Consider the following 20,010-nt stretch of genomic DNA (forward strand, 5'->3'; position numbering starts at 1 on the left):
ACTGGAACACGTTTCTCCCACACCTACGGTTATCATGTTACAGTGGCTAGAAATGCAATCTTTTTAAGTGACGAGGGCTAGAAACTGAATAGCGCAATGACCTATGATGTATGTTTAGTGTTCAATTTCGCTGTGCCGTTTTTTACGGTGTGCGATTAATATACTTTTTTTTAAAAAAAAACGACAGTGCTACTGTTGGTATTATAACGTTTATTCAATAGTGTTTTAATAGCTAACAATCTGACAGAAATGGCAACTCCCACCATAAAAAATGCAGTTTGAAGCTAAGCCAATGGTACGTGTAGTGCGAGAAATGTTCTAAAACTTAATGAAAAAATGCATGTTCCTTATATTGCACACATTCCCTGTCGTGCAGGGATATAGAACTGCCTTAATCTGAGCTCAAAATGCGTTTGGTTTGATGATGATCTGAAGCTTCTCTTCTCGTAACGCTTATGTTTACAGGCTGAACTCTTTCCCCAGCACGGCTGCGCATTTGAAGGAGGTTGTTCTTCCGGGACGCCGTACGTCACTGTCACATTCTGCAGCTCTTCAGTAGAGGAAGTAGCTGGTCTGAGGGAACCGGTCAACAGATCATCCGTACAGGTTGGTGTCTCTTGCTCTCTTCAAACACCGCACGATACTATCCCCCGAGGCGCAGCGCGGCGTATCATGGACAGCTGACGATCGCTTTCACAGCGAGAGACAGGGTGGCAGGGCCGTAAGAAGGAGCATCGCCATCATTGACCCTGCCGGCCTCGACCCGGGTGTGGTCTCATTGAGTCACTGCAATCTCTTCCTGGCTGTGTCAAAAGGTCCAGATGACTAAAACTGCTCAGCTTCAAACGCACAATACGATTGGGGCAAGGGAGGGAGGGGCCTGTAGGACTAATTTGTGACCCCCCCACCCTTATTAGGATGCAAGGAGCGTCATAACATTAAGGGGATTGTAATGGTAAATCAGCTGGGCTGAATAAGAGCATTACTGATCGGGGTGATTGAACAGGCGACATACAGTATATTGGCGGTTGATGGACGGTGTGTGGGGGTGGTAACCTGATGAAGTAAAAGTGATAGAGCAAAGAGGCATTGGAAGCAGGGTGACATCGTAAAGGAGGGATTGATATTGGCGTTGATGTAAGCTTGTGAACGGACTGATACATGGGCGGTGATGGGGCATGTGGTATGCATTCAGGCAACGTGAAGGTGCCGTAGATGGGTATTGCGATTTGCACGTAGAGGAGCTCAGAAGTGTTAAATCTTTTAATGCACATTTTCAGGGATTGTGTCAAATCTAAGTCCTGTGCAAGCCACCCTGCTGGTCTTGTTTGCTCACAGTTTATTACTGTTATTTTAATGTTAAATGTAATTTATACTGCGCACTATCACCACCGGAGTGGTCCCCTGGCGCTCTGGTGGATTTGAAAAGTAAGAGGGTAGGGAGGATTAGTAGGGAGTACCGGGATAAAGGTAGAGTGAGATTTTGTGGTGTCCTGTTGGCAGCTTCAGTTCGGTTAACACCATTCGCTGAGCATGCCTGCAGTTTTCGGATCGGTAGACTCCCATGTGCTGTTGTGCGAGGTTACGCGTTTTTGTTTTGTTGTAGTGAAGTGCATGCGGTTTGCTGTGCAAGAAGGTGGTTGTTTAGGGTGTGAGAGGTGTAAGCAGAGAGTTTAGGTTTTTAGAGGATGGGTTAGTGTGTTTACCTTGCTGTTTTGTACATTTGTGTTAGGTGTCTCTGCCCTTGCTGTTTGCAGGAGCGCTCCTTTAGTGGTTCATTTGTTTGGTTCTGTGTGAAGCAGTGGCATGTCTCTGTGCCTGTCTAGTGATCTGTGGGCTTGAACGTGGTCAGGGCATCCCCCTCCCCAGGCTTGATATCGTTAAGGTGGTGGGTTGCTCTTTGGGTGTCAGTGGGGTCTTCCTTCCCTTGCCTCGATGTGCTCCTAGGGCGTGGTCGCCTCCCTCCGACTCCTAAGCGCTACCTGTCCTGTTGTGTGGTAGTTGATGAATAATGCTCCTTCGTCTCCAGTTACGGTCCTTGTCCCTTTTGGCTTTGACTAGCGGAGGGGATTGTCTTAGGATGAGGTGAAATCCTGTGCTCTTCCTCCCTTGCTTTTTCTTGACACTTCTTTTTGTTTGTGTTGCGTTCCATTTCCATTGGTGTATGTTAGTTGATCCCGTCTGGTTCTGAGGTGAAGAGCCAGGTTTTGAGTAGTTTCCTGAATTTTAGGTGGTCCTTTGTATTGCATATTTCTTTCGGAAATGTGTTGCAGGTTTTTGCTGCTAGGTGGGAGAATAAGGACCCCCCCAAGATTTTTTTTGTTTGTTGTTGTATGGTTTTGGTTCCAGGTGGATGTCGTTGCTTGGTCTGAGTGTTCTTGTTGGTTGGTAAATGGTTATTTTCTTTTGTAGGAACTTTGCTCCTTGGCCATGGATTGCTCTGTGTGTTATGCACATCGTTTTGAACGTGATTCGCTATTTGATTGGTATCCAGTGTAGCATTTTTAGAGCTGGGTTCTGGTCCCTTTGTCATAGTTTAAGGAGGAGTCTGGCCGCTGCGTTTTGGATATGTAGCAGTTTCTTCAGCATGTGTTTCGGCATTCCGAGGGGGAGGCTGTTTGCGTAGTCAATTCTTGACATGATGAGGGCAATGATTGTCAGTGTTTTATGAGCAAAGGACAGGAATAGTAGGATTCTTTTTACCGAGTGTAGGAGAAAGAAGCATTTCTTGATTATTGTGTTTACTTGTGGTTCTAATGTTAGCGCATTGTCCATTAGGATTCCAAGGTTTTTGACTATTTTCAATGGTGTGGGAGCTGTTCTTAATTCTGTGGGCCATGGGATATAAATGTTATTTTCCAGGTTTTTTGATATAACCATGATTTCTGTCTTGCCTGGGTTGAGTTTGAGGCTGTTTGTGTTCATCCAGTTGTAGATTTCTTTGAGACAGTCTCTCTGGATTGTGTATTCTTCATGTGCTTCCTCGATCTTATAGATGATTTGTGTGTCGTTTGCGTAGTTGTAACACGTAAGTCTGTGTCTTTTGATGAACTTGATTAGCGGGTTCAGGTCGATATTGAAGAACATTGGGGATAGTGGTGATTCAGACAGTTTCCGTTCTGTTTGCTAGGAACAATTTAATCCAGATTAGGGCAAAGTCAGTTATTCCTATTTCTTCTATTCTTTTGATGAGGATTTCATGGCTAACCGCGTCGAATGCTGCGGAGAGGTCGATTAGTATCGGGCAGAGTTTGTGTTGGTACCTGCGTTTTTGTTTTTAGGTCATCTCAGATAGACAGGAGTGCCATTTCTTTTCCTCTTGCGGGTCTAAAGCTGTCTTGTGCCTGGTCCAGCAACTGGTGTTTTTCTACGTGTTCCTGTGTTAGTTTGTAGATGTAGCATTCTAGCAGTTTTGTTGGGTAGGGGATGTTTGAAATAGGTCTGTTGTTGGAGAGGTCTTCCACGTCGCCTCTCGTGTCCTTTGAGGAGTGGTTTGATGTGCGCCGATTTGAATGATTGCGGTACTTTCCCTGTTGCGAGTGATTGGTTAAAGAGGTTTCTGTAGTATTCCAGTGGTGCGCCCTGTGTGAGGATTGATTTGTAGATGTCTGGAGGACAGGGGCCTATGGGAGAGCCTGCTTTGTTGCTATGTCTTATCAGCTTGAGGAATGTGTCTACTGATATTTGTGGGAAGCTTTGGAGTTTATACTGCGGTTTCACATTTGGCTGGTTTGGTTGTGTGTTTTGGTTGACTGGTCTGCTTTGTATGATTTGATGGATGTTGCTGATTTTATTTTTGAAGTGTTCCGCAAGGTCGTTGCATAGTTTCTGTGAAGGTGTGTTGTTGCATCCCTGTGGGTTCCTCATTTCGTTTGAGGTTGAACTGTTCTCTTTGGGTTTTGGCGGCTTTGGTGATTCTGTTGTCATAGTATCTGTTTTGGCCTTTTGAATTTCCTTTTTTTAAGATGGGATTTGCCGCTGGGATTGTACTTTCTTTGCTTGGTCGTCTTCTTTCCTCCATTCTAGTTCGAGCTTCTTGTTGTTCCTTTTCATGGTACTGAGCAGTGGGGTAAACCATTTTGCCATTGCTCTTTTGTGATGGGGTGAAAGGTTTTTCAGGGGAGATGCGTTTGATTGTTTCAGCGATCCATTTATGAAGTAGCTTAGTTTTTCCGTCGAGGTCGGCTTCTTCCATCTTGGTGGTTGGCGGTTTTGTGAGTTCAAGTTGTTCTAAAGTTGCTTGCCTTAATGGTCTTCCAGTTTATTTTTGTGGTAGTTGGGAGTTTATATGGTTGCCTGGCGGCTTTAGGTGGCAGGTTGATCATGAACGGAATGATGAGGTGGTCTCTCCAGAGTATCTGTACTGGTGGGGCCGTGGTGATAAGGCTTTTGTTGCCGAATATTGCATCAAGCGTGTGTCCCACTGTGTGTGTTGTTCCTTTAACCAATTGTCGTAGTTTCATGGATTTTAGTTGCTCGATTAGTGATGTTGGTGAGTTTGCGCTTTCTCCTTCAAACCAGATGTTGAAGTCCCCGAGGATTATCAATGTTCATGTTAGATGGCTATGTTGGTGATGGCTTCTATGAAGTTGTCGACAAAATTTGCTTATTATGTAAGTGGTCTGTAGACCAGTATGAATTGTATGTTTGTTTTCGGGCTTACTGTCTAGTGGAGGACTAGTGGTTTCTCTGTTTTTATTTTCAAATGTTCTTTGAATGCTATTGCAAGACCTTCTTCTTTTTTTCTTTTCTGTTTTAATTGTGTGCACTTGAAGTTGTTGGGTAGGCAGCTGTGGAGTGTGATTTTTGTAGTTGTCGTCTAACCATATTTCTGTGATGAATAGGACATCTGTGCAGTCGTCGCACAGCAGGTAGTATATCTCTGTCATGTTTGGACATTGATCATGCGTTGATTAGGTTGCAGTGCATTTTTTCGTTGTGCTTTAGTTTGCCTTTTAATATCGGTTTTGTCTTGTGATTGTTGCGTTGGTTTGCTCCCAGGTTGCTCTCAGGGTGGGATGGTAGTGTCTGTGTCATCATTGAGTAGGCCTGCTAAATTATGTATTGGGTTCCTGTTTTCTTCTGGTTCCTCTTCTATATTTAGTTGAAGGAGGTGTGCCCTTGTTTTTGTGATGTATGGAGTGAGGCCTCGATTTTGTTCCTATTCCTTGTGGGTGTTTCTGTTCTTTTCGTGCACAGTTCTGGTATGTTGTTGGTACATCTGGTATTGTCGGTTGAATTGACTTGTTCTGGTGAGTGGTTGGTTGCAAGGTATGGTGTTGGGTGTAGAAATTTTTCTCTTATCTTGGCGTATTTTCTGTTTTCAACAGTGTTTGTTGGGGCGCGTTCCGCAGTTGTGATTATGTGTTTTGAATCCCTTTGGCTTATTCCTTGTCTTTCGATTTCGTGGCATATTGTGTTCTTTAGGGATAAGTTGATTTTTGAGGTCTGTTTGCGAATGGGTCGTAGGAGTTGTGATCCTTAGGAGTAAGTTGGTTTTTTTTGCGTATAGTTTGCAGGGGCTATAGCCCACATGCAACGCCTTGCAGGTTGTGATTGTGCCGGTTCTTGGCTTCCTTGCGATTGATTATAGGTGTAGCGTTTGGTGGTCTTGAGGTTTGATATGTGGGTTTGCTTTTGGGGTCGGGGGCCATCCAGGGAGGCCTTACCTTACCACTGGATTTGCTTGGGGATGGAGTATGGTGGGGGAGTCCCCGGTTTGTTAGGATTCGAGGCTTATTGTTGGGCTAGCCTGGCTGTCTCGATGAAGGGTTGTCTAGGCTTCAGAATACAGCAATTGATGAGGGAGACCTAGATTAGTGTTTCCTGGATGGTGGGGGAAAAAAAGCCTATGTTTCAGAGCATAGCAGTTTGAGAGACGCCTCAAGATTCGGGTTTCCTGGATAGTTGAAATATGGCTATCGTGCCCAACCGTGCTATCTGGTACAATCAGGCTAAATGCTAAATGTTATCTGCCCCAGTCCGGTTAAATTGGAAATAAAGCTGTCTGGCAGAATCAGGCTAAATGTGAAGTAGGGCTATCCGGCACAATCTAGCTAAATGCAGAATAAGGCTGTCTGGCTGGCCCAATTGGGTTACGTGATAAATAGAGCGATTTTGTATAATCAGAGCTATATGGCAGGGTCAGGCTAAATGCAAGATGTGGGTAATTGGCGCAATCAGGCTGTCTGGCACAATCAGGCTAGTTGGCACAGTTAGGTTAAATGCGGAAAGTGGCTATTTGGCTCATTCAGGTTATCTGGTACAAACAGGTCAAACGTGCAATGTGGCTGTCTGGCACAATCATGCTAAATGCGAACGAAGTGTGGCTATCTGGACACAATCAGGCTGTCTGGTACCGTTAGGCTAAATGTGAAATGTGGCTGTCTGGCACAACCAGGCTAGCCGGCACAGTTAAGGTTAAATGCAAAATATAGCTATCGGGCACAATCAAGCTAAATGTGAATTGTGGCTATCTGGCACAATCAAGCGAAATGAGGCTACTTGGCTCATTCGAGTTATCTGCTACAATCAGGTTAAACACGCAATGTGGCTATCTGGTACAATCAAGCTAAATGCTAAATTTGGCTATCTGGACACAATCAGACTGTCTGGTACCGTTAGGCTAAATGTGAAATCTGGCTGTCTGGCACAATCAAGCTATCTGGCACAGTTAGGTTAAATGCAAATCTTCATGATTCTATCTAGATTGACACTTGCTAATCTTCACAATTCTATTTAGATGTGATGCAAGGTTATCTTCACAGTTGTATCTAGGTGCGACACATGCTAATTTCCTAAATTCTAACTAGATGTGAGTCCTGCTAATCTTCATAGTTCACAGGCCAAAGGACAAGCGAAAAACGATGTGGCATGGCCACGTTTGGACACTAGCCACAGTTAGTAGCCAAATGCAACCTAATCTTCACAGTTCTCTCTGGGTGTGACGGAGGCTGATCTTCATAATTCTGTTTAGCTATGACGCAGGCTAATATTACAGTTCTGTCTAGATATGCCGCAATGCTAGTCTTCACAATTCTGTCTAGGTGTGACAGGCCAATCTTTACAATCCTGTGTAGGTGTGGTGCAAGCTGACTTTCACAATTCTGCCTAGATGTGACGGAGGCTAATAGTCACAGTTCTGTCTTGATATGACACAGGCTAGTATTGTAGTTCTGTCTAGATGTGACACAATGCTAGTCTTCACAATTCTCTCTAGATGTGACCGAGGATGATATTCACAATTCTGTCTAGATATGACGCAATGCTAATCTCCATAATTCTTCTATCCGAGTGTGACACATTGCTAAACTTCACCTGGACAGAGTGTGAACGCCTAAATTGGAGGCACAACAGTAAGTGCAAAACGCCTAGATTTGAGGCATCTGGATAGATGGAGAACACCCAAATATAGGGCACAATAGTAAATAACTGCAATGAACGGTTGGTACACAGCAGTGATAGGGGTATTCTTTACTTGCTGGTTGATTTTGGTATGCTGTCTTGTGTAGGTAATAAGACAGGCAGGGCTTTTTGGAGTACAGTGATTGCTGTACTCCCCACCCAGGCCACACTTATCTTGCCAGTCGCTGCTGGTTGATGGCTGGCTACTGGCTTCTCAGGCGAGCATGAGCAAACACGGTCTGGAGCTGCTTCTTTGGGAGCTGCCCTTTACCTTGGGGCCCTTAGTTGAAGGGGCTGCATGGGCAGTGGGCTTCCCTACGGGTGTATGGTTAAGAACCTACCTCCTGGAGGGTAACAGCCAATCACGGGCACAGGGCGGGCGTAGGGAAGGGGCAGGGAAGAGGGTCACACAGGTATGGTAGATAGTGGGGATAAATCCTGGAAGGCAAGTGGAAAAGGCTGCCAGGAACAGAGGCAGAGAGACACTGGATTGTTCCAACAAATTGCAAGGGGGACGGCGGGGACAGGAAGAAAGCCAGAAACAAATTAAGGACTAAACCCTCTAGATGCAGGCCAGCTCAGAAAACGTGGTGAGAGGCCACAAAAATCACAGGATAAACCCACCAGAATAGCACAAACTAGTCAAAAAAGATTGGAAAAAAAACACTCAAACCTCTCCACAGAAGCACATAAAACAGGCCAATAACGGGTTAAGACAAATGTAAATCTACTCACTGACAATCAACCAGCCCCTAAGACAAACAAACCTATATAATTTCCAACTTGGGTAGCTGCATGTGGTGAAGGAAGTAATTTAGCACTCTGGTGGGTAGAAGAAAGTAGACTGGCAATTACAGGAGAAAAGATTAATTCACAGGAGCAAGAATCTCCCTTCTTTTCCGCTGCCCAAGCAGGGTGAGGGGAGTGCTGCTGTCCCGGTTTTTCCTTGCACCTTCTCGATATCATCCTCTATGCCTGTACAAGCATCTCTGGTGTGGTGAGCAGGAGAGATGCTGTAGGGTGAGTGGATGCTACATGACCTTCCGTTGGGCGTGTAGAGTTAATAGAGTTCTTATTGTCTGATTTTGGCAGGTGCAGTCTTCCTTCTTGTGGCACATCTCAGATTTGATGGGAGCTTGACTTGCATGCGAAAGCTGTGTGTTTGTGTTTTTGGTATCATCGGGCTCTTATTTTGTGCATGGTATATCTTTGCTACTGACTGAGCTTTTTTTGCAGACCAGAGAAACTGTCTCCAAGGCATGCCAACGAAACCATTGAACATATAGCTCTTTGGTGTGTTCAAGACCACGATCTGCGTCGTTCTGGTGTGGGTGTGTTGGGTGGAGGTGGCGGCGGTGGGGTGTTACTTGGACTTTAGCTAATAAACACAAATCTTTGCAAAGATTAAAGGCCCAACCCCTTTCGTTTCGTTAACAATCACATTTTTTAAAGTGTTTTATGACTTTCAACTGTGTGCTGTATTTGTCTTTGTGAGGAAGTTTCGATTTTTGAATTTTTTAAAAAAATTCAATCTACTTCATTGAGCCATCTGTGTTTGGTCAAATTCTTTTATTGAAATAATTGGCATGTTTCATTTGGATTTGGCGCAGTCTCTGCATGGTGGGTATTTCCTCTGACTTTGTATAATTCTTTTTGTCGTCCTTACTGGATTGTTTGGTGTGCACGTCGCAGCCTCTTGTCATTTCAAAGGGGGTCACACCTGCGGTGGAGATAGCGGCCACCCTGTGGCAGCTATTATTGGTTGGACTGCGTTGTGGAGGTTAATGTTGGTTGCTCTTTATTTTTACGAACTGCCCTTCAGCAGTCCACTGGCTCTTTCCACCTCACCCTTTCCTTTGGGTGATTCAGTGATACTTTGTGATGCTGAGTTCTCTTCCTCTGGAAGAAAGAGATCATGGTGGCATTCAGTAAGAGGTGAACTAAATGCCACCGTCCAACACCATGGTATATGGACATCCTTCTCTGCCTAAACTGTTGATGTGATTATCTCTCTGGTAATGCCGTGGACAAACTGAGCTTCTACCCACTTACAAGCATAGTCCCTTTGCACTAATACAAATCTTTGGCCTGCAGGCATGTGTCTCAAGTGGGACTATGAAATTGAGGCAAACATTTTCCCAAATGGTACTTGTCTATTCTACAGCTATGGATGGGTAGGGTGCTTGTCTTTTTTCTGTCAACGCCTGGCCACTCATTATTTTCAAACATTTAGACAGTGTGAGGCTGGTATCCAGAGATAATGGGCCTCATTACGAGTTCGCCTGTCCGGAATCCGTTGATTACGTGACGACGGTGACACTGTTTTCGTGACCGCAAGGTCGCAGAATCAACGGCCGATTACGGCGTGTCGGTCGCACGCACCAGACCAACGCAGAAACGGTGTCACCGCCGGCACGTAAACACCCACGGACATACCGCCCCAAACAGCAGTGGAATAACCGTGATCACCTCCGCCGTCACGGACACAGAATCACTGGATGCGGAAACACTGTGATCGCGAAAACTGGAAAAAGAGAGGCGGCCATTACTTAAACCACAATCCACTGCCATCCTCACAGACCACAGGCTACATCACCTCCCTGAGCTGTGAAAAGCATCCACCACAATGGCATCCAGGATTCCTGCAAGAAGACAGCGTAAGCAGAGGTTTAGTGAGGCAGAGCTCACAGTGCTTGTGGAGCACATAGTAGACAATGCTGAAATGCTGCACCCAGCAATGCCGTAAGGAGGTCTGGGCCGATGCAGCACGCAAGTGCACTGCAGTAGGGGTGACCATACGCGCCCCGTAAAGGACTGCCACAAGAGGTGAGATATCTCCGGCTGAGAGTGCATAATCTCATCTCTACACACCGTCAGCATAGCACTTGCACCGGTGGAGGCCCAGCATCCCCATTAAAGCTGCAGTCGTGGGAGGAGAGGTGCAGCAGTGTCCTGCACCTTAGGGCATAGAGGGCATTGGCGACGCAGAGGCAGGAGTGAGCCCACCTGTTGATGCCGGTAATTGCACAAAGCCATGAGTGTGAATGGACCACAGGAGTGACCCAATGCACCCACCGATGAACCCCAGCCAGGGCAGGAGTGACCCAATAAATCCACCGAATAAACCCCCCCCCATCCAGGGGAGGAGTGACCCAATGCACCCACTGATGAACCCCCCCACACCACCAGCCAGGGCAGGAGTGACCCAATAAATCCACCGAATAACCCCCCCCCCCAAGCCAGGGGAGGAGAGACCCAATACACCCACCAATCACCCAGATGACAAGAAACACGCACTCAATACATGCCCCCTGGACATGCACACAATGCGTGACGGAGTACAAGCTGAGACGCACACACCTGAGTGCATCAACAGTCAAATGTGTGTACATGCAAGTGGTCACAGATCTTTCAGTGTGATACGTGTGATGGACCATCAAATATCACCACACAACTAACGGCATGCCCTCTGTTTTCACACTGGTACGACAAGTGACAGCGACAATGCTCAACAGGCGTCGCAATGTCCATCTGCACGTGGCTGACGCAGCCGTCCTGCCTGGGACGAGGATGCAAGCACCTCCGGGACACAGGCACCAGCACCAGCTGCTTCTGGCACGGATGCACCAGCCCACATGTCCATTCCTGTACAGGCTGCTGCCACACAAGTGGCATTCACTCCCACCATGGCCACAGAAACTATCCTGCAGGCCGTTTGCACTGCGGAGGACGGTGCATCCAGTGGCAACAGTGCCCCAGTCATGCAGTCCAAAGATCGAGGAGAGGAGGAGGACAACATGGATGACCTGCCATCAGTCCACAACCTGCAGTTCAGCCCCTACCCCACACTACACAGCCCCATGAGGTCACCAACAAGTGCACGCATGCAGCGGATGGAGGAACAGCAGGCCACCCTTTACCAGCTTGTGGAAAGGCAGCTGCAGGAGGCGAGGCTGCAGCGAGAAAGTAATGCAACATCGGTGCGTCGACTTTCCAGGGCCATCGGGCGTTTCGCCACAACCAATGTCAACTTGGCACGCCATGTCCGAGAGGGCAACACTTATGTCCATCATCGCTGAGTGCATGTTGGTGGCCCATCAGGCGTTTTTTGGACGTATGCCACCAGTCACGCCACAAGTGCTGTCCACCAGCACCACCCCATCAACCTCTGTTACTGGCAGCCCACGGAGGCGCTCTAGTCGGCTGACTGGACGCTCATGCACATAAGTGCGGCCGGAAATAGTGAAATGTGGGAATGACTGTCCACAAGACATTCTGGGAAACATTGGGTGTATGGGGGTGGGTACGTTTGGGTGGTGTGGGAGGTCCATTATGGGGTTAGTGGTTTGGGGCCTGGTTGGGGGTGGGTACGTTTGGGTGGTGGGGAGGTCCATTATGGGGTTAGTGGTTTGGGGCCTGGTTGTGTGTGGGTACGTTTTGGGTGGTGGGTGGGCATGGGTGTACAGCTTTCCTATCCAGTACACCTTCTTTCCTGCTTTGTTGACAATAAATCTCTTTTGAAAATGATTTTACACGTGGACATCCATAATTTCATTTGCAATCAATCCATTTATTGACATGCATCATCATAATCATGCAATGCTGTTCACGTGCAGTCTCTCAAAAGTAAATGCGAATGAGTGCATCCCGTGCATGTTGACCATCTTGTGCCTCCCTGGAGGGAGTGCAGCCATCCCATCCCCATCGTCGTCTTCATCATCCACTTCATCATCATCCTGTGTGTCTGGAGGCAGAGGGATGTTCTGCGCATGCACCGATTGTGCAGCATGGCACACACAAGCACTATTTTACCCGTCTTCACTGGGTTATACAGCAGTGATCCGCCAGATCTGCTCAAGCAGCGGAACCTGGTCTTCAGTAGGCCAAATGTCCTTTCGGTCATGCCACGTGTTCCCTGTTGTATGCCTCCTCATGCCTGTTCCTTGGCCTCCGTACGGGCGTCATCAGCCATGAGTGCATATCCTGCATCACCTACATGGGATGTAAATGGAGGGGATGTGTCGGTGTTTGTGATATCCATGTCTTGATCGGATGCAGTGCAATCATGTGTCAATCATTCATATGGGGCAAGCAATGGTGTGTCCAGTGTGTGAATACCATTCCTGGGTCATTGGTGTCCACATTGGCATTTGGACATTGTCCAACGATTTGCTTTGCATATGTAGTTGCCCTTGTGCTCATTTGTGGTTTGAAGGTTTGGCATTGTGCAGTGATGTCCATACATGGAGGAGTCAGTCAATGGGCACTGTGATGATGTGGTTGATGCAGTGTCGGATGTGCACTCATTATGTGCATTGGGGGGCACTGGTGCATTGTGTTGGTGGGTGGATTCACTGCCTCATGTCGTATTGGCTTGTGCTACCGGAAAATGTCTTGGTTGTGCATCTCCTTTGGAAGGGTGTGTACGGGCACACTGTGCCCACCTGTAGTGTGTAGCTTTGAAATGTGTGGGTTGTGGTGACTGTCCATTATATTGGCCAGGGGGTGATGCATTGGCAGTTTTAGCAACCCAGACGCACAGGTCATTGCCCTGGACACCCCCCACCCCTTTCACAGGGGCTGTGCATTGGCAGTTGTACTCACCCAATAGCCATGTGCTTTGTCCAGCATAGCGGCCCATGTAGCGTGGCAATGTTGAATTCCGCAGGACCATTGAGTCATGTGTTGACCCCGGAAAACCTGCACAACAATGTGTTATCACTTGTCCAGTGTCACATACCATCTGTACATTCAGTGAGTGGTATAGTTTCCTATTGTGGTACACCATTTCCATTGCACTTGGTACTGTCAGTTCTATGTGGGTGCAGTCTACTGCACCAATGCAATTTGGCATGCTGGTAATGGCATGGAATGCCAACTTGGTGGCAATGACCTGGGCAAGGGTACGGGGAGGGCGATGTGTTCTGACACACGGCGCAGCAGGGCATCCATTATTCTTGAGAAACAGGGTTGTGACAGTCCGTTCAGCTCAGTGTGCTGATACGATCCAGTTCCAAGGAAATTCAGTACAGAGACCACCTTCAGCAGGGGTGGGATTGTCGTCCGTATGCCAATGCGGCTGCTGATGTCCTCAATCATGGTGACGGCGGACATGATTGTTGGACAGTCCAGCCGCTATAATGTGTGGATCTACCCTGGGGTCAGGTTCCAGGGTGAGGCTCTGATGCGGGGTATAGCAGGCTGCCTGTGGGGTCGTGCCGGCTGCACTTTGGGTTTGGTATGGGTGCAGGGTTTGCTATCTGCCGCCTGCGCCTCCTCCACCTCCGCCTCCTCTGGACCATTGCTGCCACCATGTGCACTGCTGCCTGTAGGCTCAATAGCCCCAGACCCAATGCTGCTACAGCAGCTGCCTGCATACTTGTTTTTGTAGGTTCCCAGTGGCCTGCTGGGTCCAGCTGGACTCATTTGGTGCACCTGTGGCATGATTCAGCTCACCTGACCCTGTTTTAACACCATCTCTGTGGTGGCGGCAGTACCGCCACGGTGTTCACGGTGTTACCGCCAATTTTCAGGCGGAGTTTCCGTGTCCATGCTACTCGTAATGCGCACAGTGTTGTGTATTGCCGGTAACAGGGGGTGTCGTTGCGCTGTCTGCCGACGCAGTTATCGGGTGCGTTGTCTCCGCGGTGGCAGTTTCGGGGTGGTGGTGTTTCCTGGATCGAAGGTCGGAATTCTCCAGTCTGGTAAACGGTGCCGGTACGGTTTTACCAGCTACGTTGAATCCGGACTGGCGAACTCGTAATGAGGCCCAATGTCACTGTGAAAATGGCTGCCAGTCCGCGACATTTCCCTAAAAATGCACCCTCAAGCCATTCAAACACTTTTCCCCAAATATTCTAGGATTGGCGGTAATAATATATAATTATGCCCCTCCTAGAATATTTGGCGAAAACATTTTAGGGTTCAGGAAAAATCACTGCAGCATTATCACATGGAATTGTGATGCCCTTCTGGAAGCATGTTTTTTAGGATTCTTCCCAAGAATGCAGGTGGAGTGAGACTGATATAACCTAGAGACCTTGTGCTGACCTTTCCGGGATGTTGTATAGTAACTGTAGAGTGTTGTCCTCTTCCATGTCAGTCAGGAATCCCTGCCACTGAGTCCTTGCCTGGTGCAGCATTCTCGTGTATGTTAAAAACTGTCCGTTATTCATCTCTGTCTCCTCCACTACTTTTTCAAACTCATGAAGCACATCTTCTGCCAGCAAGTCACCCCATACTGCTACCCCTTTGTCTTCCCATTGAGGTTTAATGAGTTGTGAGGTCCCTCTTCATTGCCGTAGACCGCAGCTAATGGTATATGCAGAGAGTTCAGGATTAATCTATCGTCTAACCAAAGCACCTCTTTCAGTAGGTACAGTTTTATTGCGTTTGCCATAGTCTCATTTCCAGATTCACCTCATCAGATAGCCACCCAGCAAAATACTGCAGCTGTCCCACCAGATAGTACAGCTCTAGGTGTGGTAGCTTCACTCCGCCTTCCGTGTAGCCTCTATAGAGCGTGTCCCGGGTAATATGCCTGCCCAGACCCCATATGAAGCCACTCGGCTTAATGTTCAGTTAAAAAGGACCTGCGGGACATAGAATGGCACATTAATGAAATAGTATAGCAGGCGGGGGAGGACCACCAACTACGTGAGTGCTACCCGTCACGTCACTGAGAGTGGTAGTCTCTTCCAAAATCGAAGAGTGTTCAATTCCCGTCTGTGCCCTAGCAGTGTTAAGTTCAGGCAACGCTTTTACGCCGTGGCATATATTCGTTCCTTGATACCAGAAAGTTTTGGATGTCCACTGCCACCCAAGGTCTGGCAGGCGCTCTTCTTCTAAACCTGCCCATCCTGCCAGCGGGAATATGCAGGATTGATCTCTGCTGACGGTTATCACATAAGGCACTGAAAAATGATCAAGAATCTCAAGAATATATAGTAAGTTGTCCTCTGGATTCTGGACAAATAAAAGCATGTCATCCACGTATAATGAGATGACCTGGTTCATCCCATCTACCATCAGCCTTGCGTCCCGGAATTCAGATCTCTGGAACACTGCTAGATGTTCAAGCGCCAGTATGAAGAGCATGGGCGATATGGGGCACCCATGCTTCATACCTCTCTGTATATCCATTCCTTCGACATGTGCTTGCCCATCCTCGCCCGTGTAGTAGGCCCATGTATATTAGTTTGACCCATCTGAGGAACCTCTCGCCAACCCCAAAGCGCTTGAAAGTGGCATAAGCCAGCCCTAACGGACGGAGTCAAATTTCTTAATGGCGTCTAATGAGATCACCTCACAGTTTTTCATCCTTAATCGTGTCCTTTCTATGACCGCATGGAGTCTCTGTGGTTCTGCCTGGGACATAACCTGTCTGGCCTGAATGTAATCCTTCTCTGATCACCTATTTCAACCTCTCTGCCAGAAGAGCTGTGAGGATCTTGCAGTCTTGGTTGACCAAGTGTTACGCGCCAGCTTGGCCACAGAAGGCGAGCGCCTACACTTAGGTCGCCTCGTCCCCCGACCAAACAAGTTCTTGGACTCCGACAAGCAAAATACCACACATAAACTACTCATTATCATAAAACAAAATGGCTTGTTACAGGCTGTTTATTCTCACGTTATTTGTATATATAAAGTTGGCATACATAAACAGACATACACATGCACTTATAAGGAACGTCACCGTTAGGAAGTGGAAGACACCTTAATTTTGGCCACTAAAACACTGCTTAGTCCCTTAGCAGGTAGGCAAAGAGATAGCTCGTTCTAACGTGGTCTGAGGCAGAGTGTCCTCCCTCTCAGCAAGACTGCATCAGCTGGGGGTCCAAATTCCAACTAACATTTGCCAGGCAATGCACTCTCCTTTATGGGGGCATTTCCCTGCCCTTCTCAGATGTGTCTGCCCTCTGCTGAAGAGCAGATCACAAGTCGACTGGGCAGAGGGTGAACAAAAAAACTGTCAGAAGTGGAAAAACCCAGTGCCCCTCTCCTCGCATTCATTCCCAGAACCCCTTATCGTGCATTTGCAGGACGCTCTGACTCCCTCTGCGTATTCGTCCTTCAGTGGACAATACAATAACTATTCTCCACAGCAAGTCCGCTCAGCAACAATATTTATGTCGCTATGTGACCTTGCTCTATTTTCGCTACTTAAATGCTTGTTTATTTTGTGTAGCCCGTGTAAACGCAAGCTTTATTTCTGTGATGGGAGATGAGTGTCAAAAATTGCTGCGCATCGACGCCATGTTCTAGCTCACATTTCGCACAAGTATTACACTCCACCCCTTGAACACTCACTTTACCTTGGTTTTGTAACCCCCAGCAGCTAAATCCCAAATTCCAATAATGGAAATGGCTAATGCTAGCACTTCAGCTTCAGAGAGCAAATGCACTTCAGAATTGCAGTCTGGCGTCAAAGCAGCATATGAAGCGGCCCATATAGAACGTCTAATAGTAGGTTGCAAAGGATACATCATTAAACCAAGACTTGTCAAAGCACATGGGCCACCTGAAATATTGGCAGGAACATAAGAATAAGTGAACTTTCCACAAGAGAATAACCAACCAGGTGAAAGTTTTAAATGCTTCAGGTGGCTAGCAGTAAAAATAGTAAAATTTACACACACTGTTTGAAACATCAGCAAAAACATTTATAGATCTTGTGCATAATCGTTTATCAAATTCTTCTTAACATCTTTAAGTTTCAGTTGTTGACACCTTTAATGTAGGTCGGATCACAAGTCGTGATCACAAACATCGGCAGAAGCAATATCATGTGGCATAATAAGGGTCGTATTGCTCCATTTGTGAACAGTGTCCGCACAGAACCTACAGTATTCTTGTACGGAAAACGAATTCTGGCTATCCGATTGCTCCACTAGGGAATCATTATGCAAGACTCTGAATAACTCTTTCAAAATTGAAGTAGGCGTTGGAATCGCCACAAGACATGTAGAGATCAAATCAGCAGAGCTATGCACGTCAGTCAAGCAGAAATGCGAAATGTTCAAAACTTGCTGGGCCAAAAAGACCCAAACATTTTTGGTTTGTTTAACATGCGCCCAGTAACCATGATGTTGAAATTCCGGAAGGCGGTAAAGGCAAGATTTTATTTTGCAGCTCCTGCCGTTTCCTGAACGCTATACAATAGATGCATCATCAGGCGTAAGGCTGGTAGAAGGAGCATCAGTCTTCATCCATATACCCCACCCCACTCCACTTGGAAAATAGAGACATCTGCCACATCTCCGGACATGAACGCGGACCCTCCCGAATGGACTCCCAACATGCCACACACAGGCACTCGGCACACTCAGGATCTAAAGCAGAATTAAAAAAAAAAAAGAAGATATACATCGCTCTTGTAAATAACATTTGTCAGCCGGGATATGCCTCCATTTCTTTTTCCCAGGTTCCATTACAAGCACCAACTGGTCATCTCCGGCTGCAATTACATCCGCCGGCACGGGCGGACTAGTAGGCTTCTCGACCCATACCTTAGCATCAGGGACCATTGCCTCTGATGAGCCAAAAACCCTGTCCCCACGAACTGTTAATACTGTGGGAGGCTCACCCTTCTATGCCCTAGACCGTTTAACGGGTACTAGTATCAGTTGGCCCACTCTATCCCCTTTATGTATCGGCAGCACATTTTCACAGCTGTTCAAGTGGATGACCTTAATTACGCCTTGATAATCAGCATCCACAATCCCACCCAACACTTGAATACCTTTCAGGGCTAAGCAAGATCTCTGGGCAATCAATCCCATATGTGCAGACAGAATTTGTACTCCAATTCCTGTACCAATCACAGTAATACCCTTTGGTTGAAGTCGAATTTCCTCCCTCACATGGAAATCCACGCCAGAAGACTCAGGAGTGGCACGATAAGGAGCCAATGCACCAGATGATACTTCCCAATACATCAAGCTTTCACTGGCTCGATTTGGTTTGATTTCCAAGGCTGGCGTTAACATGCGCATTAATGGGGTCTCACCGTTCGCAATGGGACAGTTATTCAAAATCTGAATCGCTGCAAATGTGTTCTTGCCAACCTCGCAAAGTACCATCCCCAGTATTGCGCAGTTGTTCTTTTAATAAACCATTAATTCTCTCAATCAATCCAGATGCTTCCGGGTGATAAGGGACATGAAAAATCCATTCTATTCCCTTTTCTTGGCAGTAATCCATGACCATTTTTCCTTTGAAGTGGGACCTGTTATCACTTTGAATTTGCAAAGGGATACCGTAGTACCACTTGGTCTAGCAATTTAATTGTATTCAGTTGGGTAGCTCTCTTACACAGAAAAACCATCAGGTAACTGGAATTTGTGTCCACAATAGTGCAAGCATATTGACATCCCTTACTCGTAGGCATAAGACCAATATAATCAATTTGCCAAATCTGTCCGGGTAATTTACCATGTTTCAATGTACCATGAATTATGTGTGGAATAGATTGATGTCCCGGATGTTGGCATATAGGACATTGCAAAATTACAGTCTTCACAATTTTCATTGGGATGCTAATTCCCCTGTCTTGTGCCCACCTGATAGTAGCCTTTTCTTCGAGATGTCCACTTTTTTGGTGGGCCTGTTTTGGCAATTCCTTCCAAATCATCCTCCTCATCCCTTGAGTCCATGATTTCAATCTTTGCATGCTCGTCTGCAACAGAATTGAACCAACATTCTAATGAGTCTATTGCGCAATGTGCATCAACGTGATATACCGTTACAGTAGTATGCGTTAGCATTTCAGCAATGTCTTGCTGCTATATTTCCTTTCCCCACACTTCTTTTGCATGAATTTTCTATCCATTATTTTTCCAAGTCGGCAGCCAGACTACCAACCCATTTGCAACAGACCACGAATCGGTATAAATATGACAACTGCCAGGCGTTTCCTGTTTCAGCGCCTGATATACGGCTTACAATTCTGCATTGGCTACTCTTCCCCTTTCCTGATGTGGTAAGCACCTTCTTCATTTTCGGATTATATGCCACTGCCTTCCAGTATCGTTCAATTCCTACATATTTGGATGTGCCATCAGTAAACCACGCATGTTCAGCTTGTTCAACTGATAATTCTCCATATGGGATCCCCCACGTAACTGGAGATTCTTCAGTAATCCTCTCTCCCTCTGGTTCGACATCTAGTAGTGGAACACCTGCCACTTGCTCATGTAATTTAGCTACGCCACTTTTACCAGGCTTGTCACGATTTTGAATGTACCATTTCCATTTTATAACACTAGGTTCTTGTGCGTGACCAATTCTATGCGTCTTCGGGGAGCTGAGTACCCACTGTATAATTGGTATTTCCGGTCGGATGACTATATCGTGACCCACTGTCATTTGCTCAGTGTCTGAGGGCCCAGTAATATGATAACAATTGTTTTTCAAAGGAAGTATATCTGTCACCCGCGTCGGGTAATTTTTTCTACTCCAGAATCCCAAATGCTCTCGTTTTCCATCCTATTTTTGCAATAAGCTCCAACTAGCATAGGCATCTTGTATGGACACATTCAACTCCACCTCACCATCCCTTAAAGGCCACAAATCCAGCACCTTTTGAATGGTATCTTTTGCCAATTG

At 46.7% G+C, this 20,010-nt stretch overlaps 1 protein-coding gene across 6 annotated transcripts in view; it reads left to right on the forward strand.

Moving 5' to 3' along the window:
- Positions 1-380: 380 nt before the first annotated feature.
- Positions 381-20,010, forward strand: part of DYNC1I2 (dynein cytoplasmic 1 intermediate chain 2) — a 1,097,199-nt gene continuing 1,077,569 nt past the window's right edge. For 2 of the 6 annotated variants that reach the window (XM_069616199.1, XM_069616203.1), the window contains exon 1: positions 517-606. The gene's annotated coding sequence lies outside the window, so the exon portion shown is untranslated. Of the gene's footprint in view, positions 607-20,010 lie in introns of all 6 variants that reach the window. The other 4 variants (XM_069616204.1, XM_069616201.1, XM_069616205.1 and 1 more) reach the window with 4 other exon arrangements.

This window comes from Ambystoma mexicanum, chromosome 9 (assembly GCF_040938575.1).
Source record: "Ambystoma mexicanum isolate Mex_15411 chromosome 9, UKY_AmexF1_1, whole genome shotgun sequence".
Lineage (NCBI taxonomy): Eukaryota > Metazoa > Chordata > Amphibia > Caudata > Ambystomatidae > Ambystoma > Ambystoma mexicanum.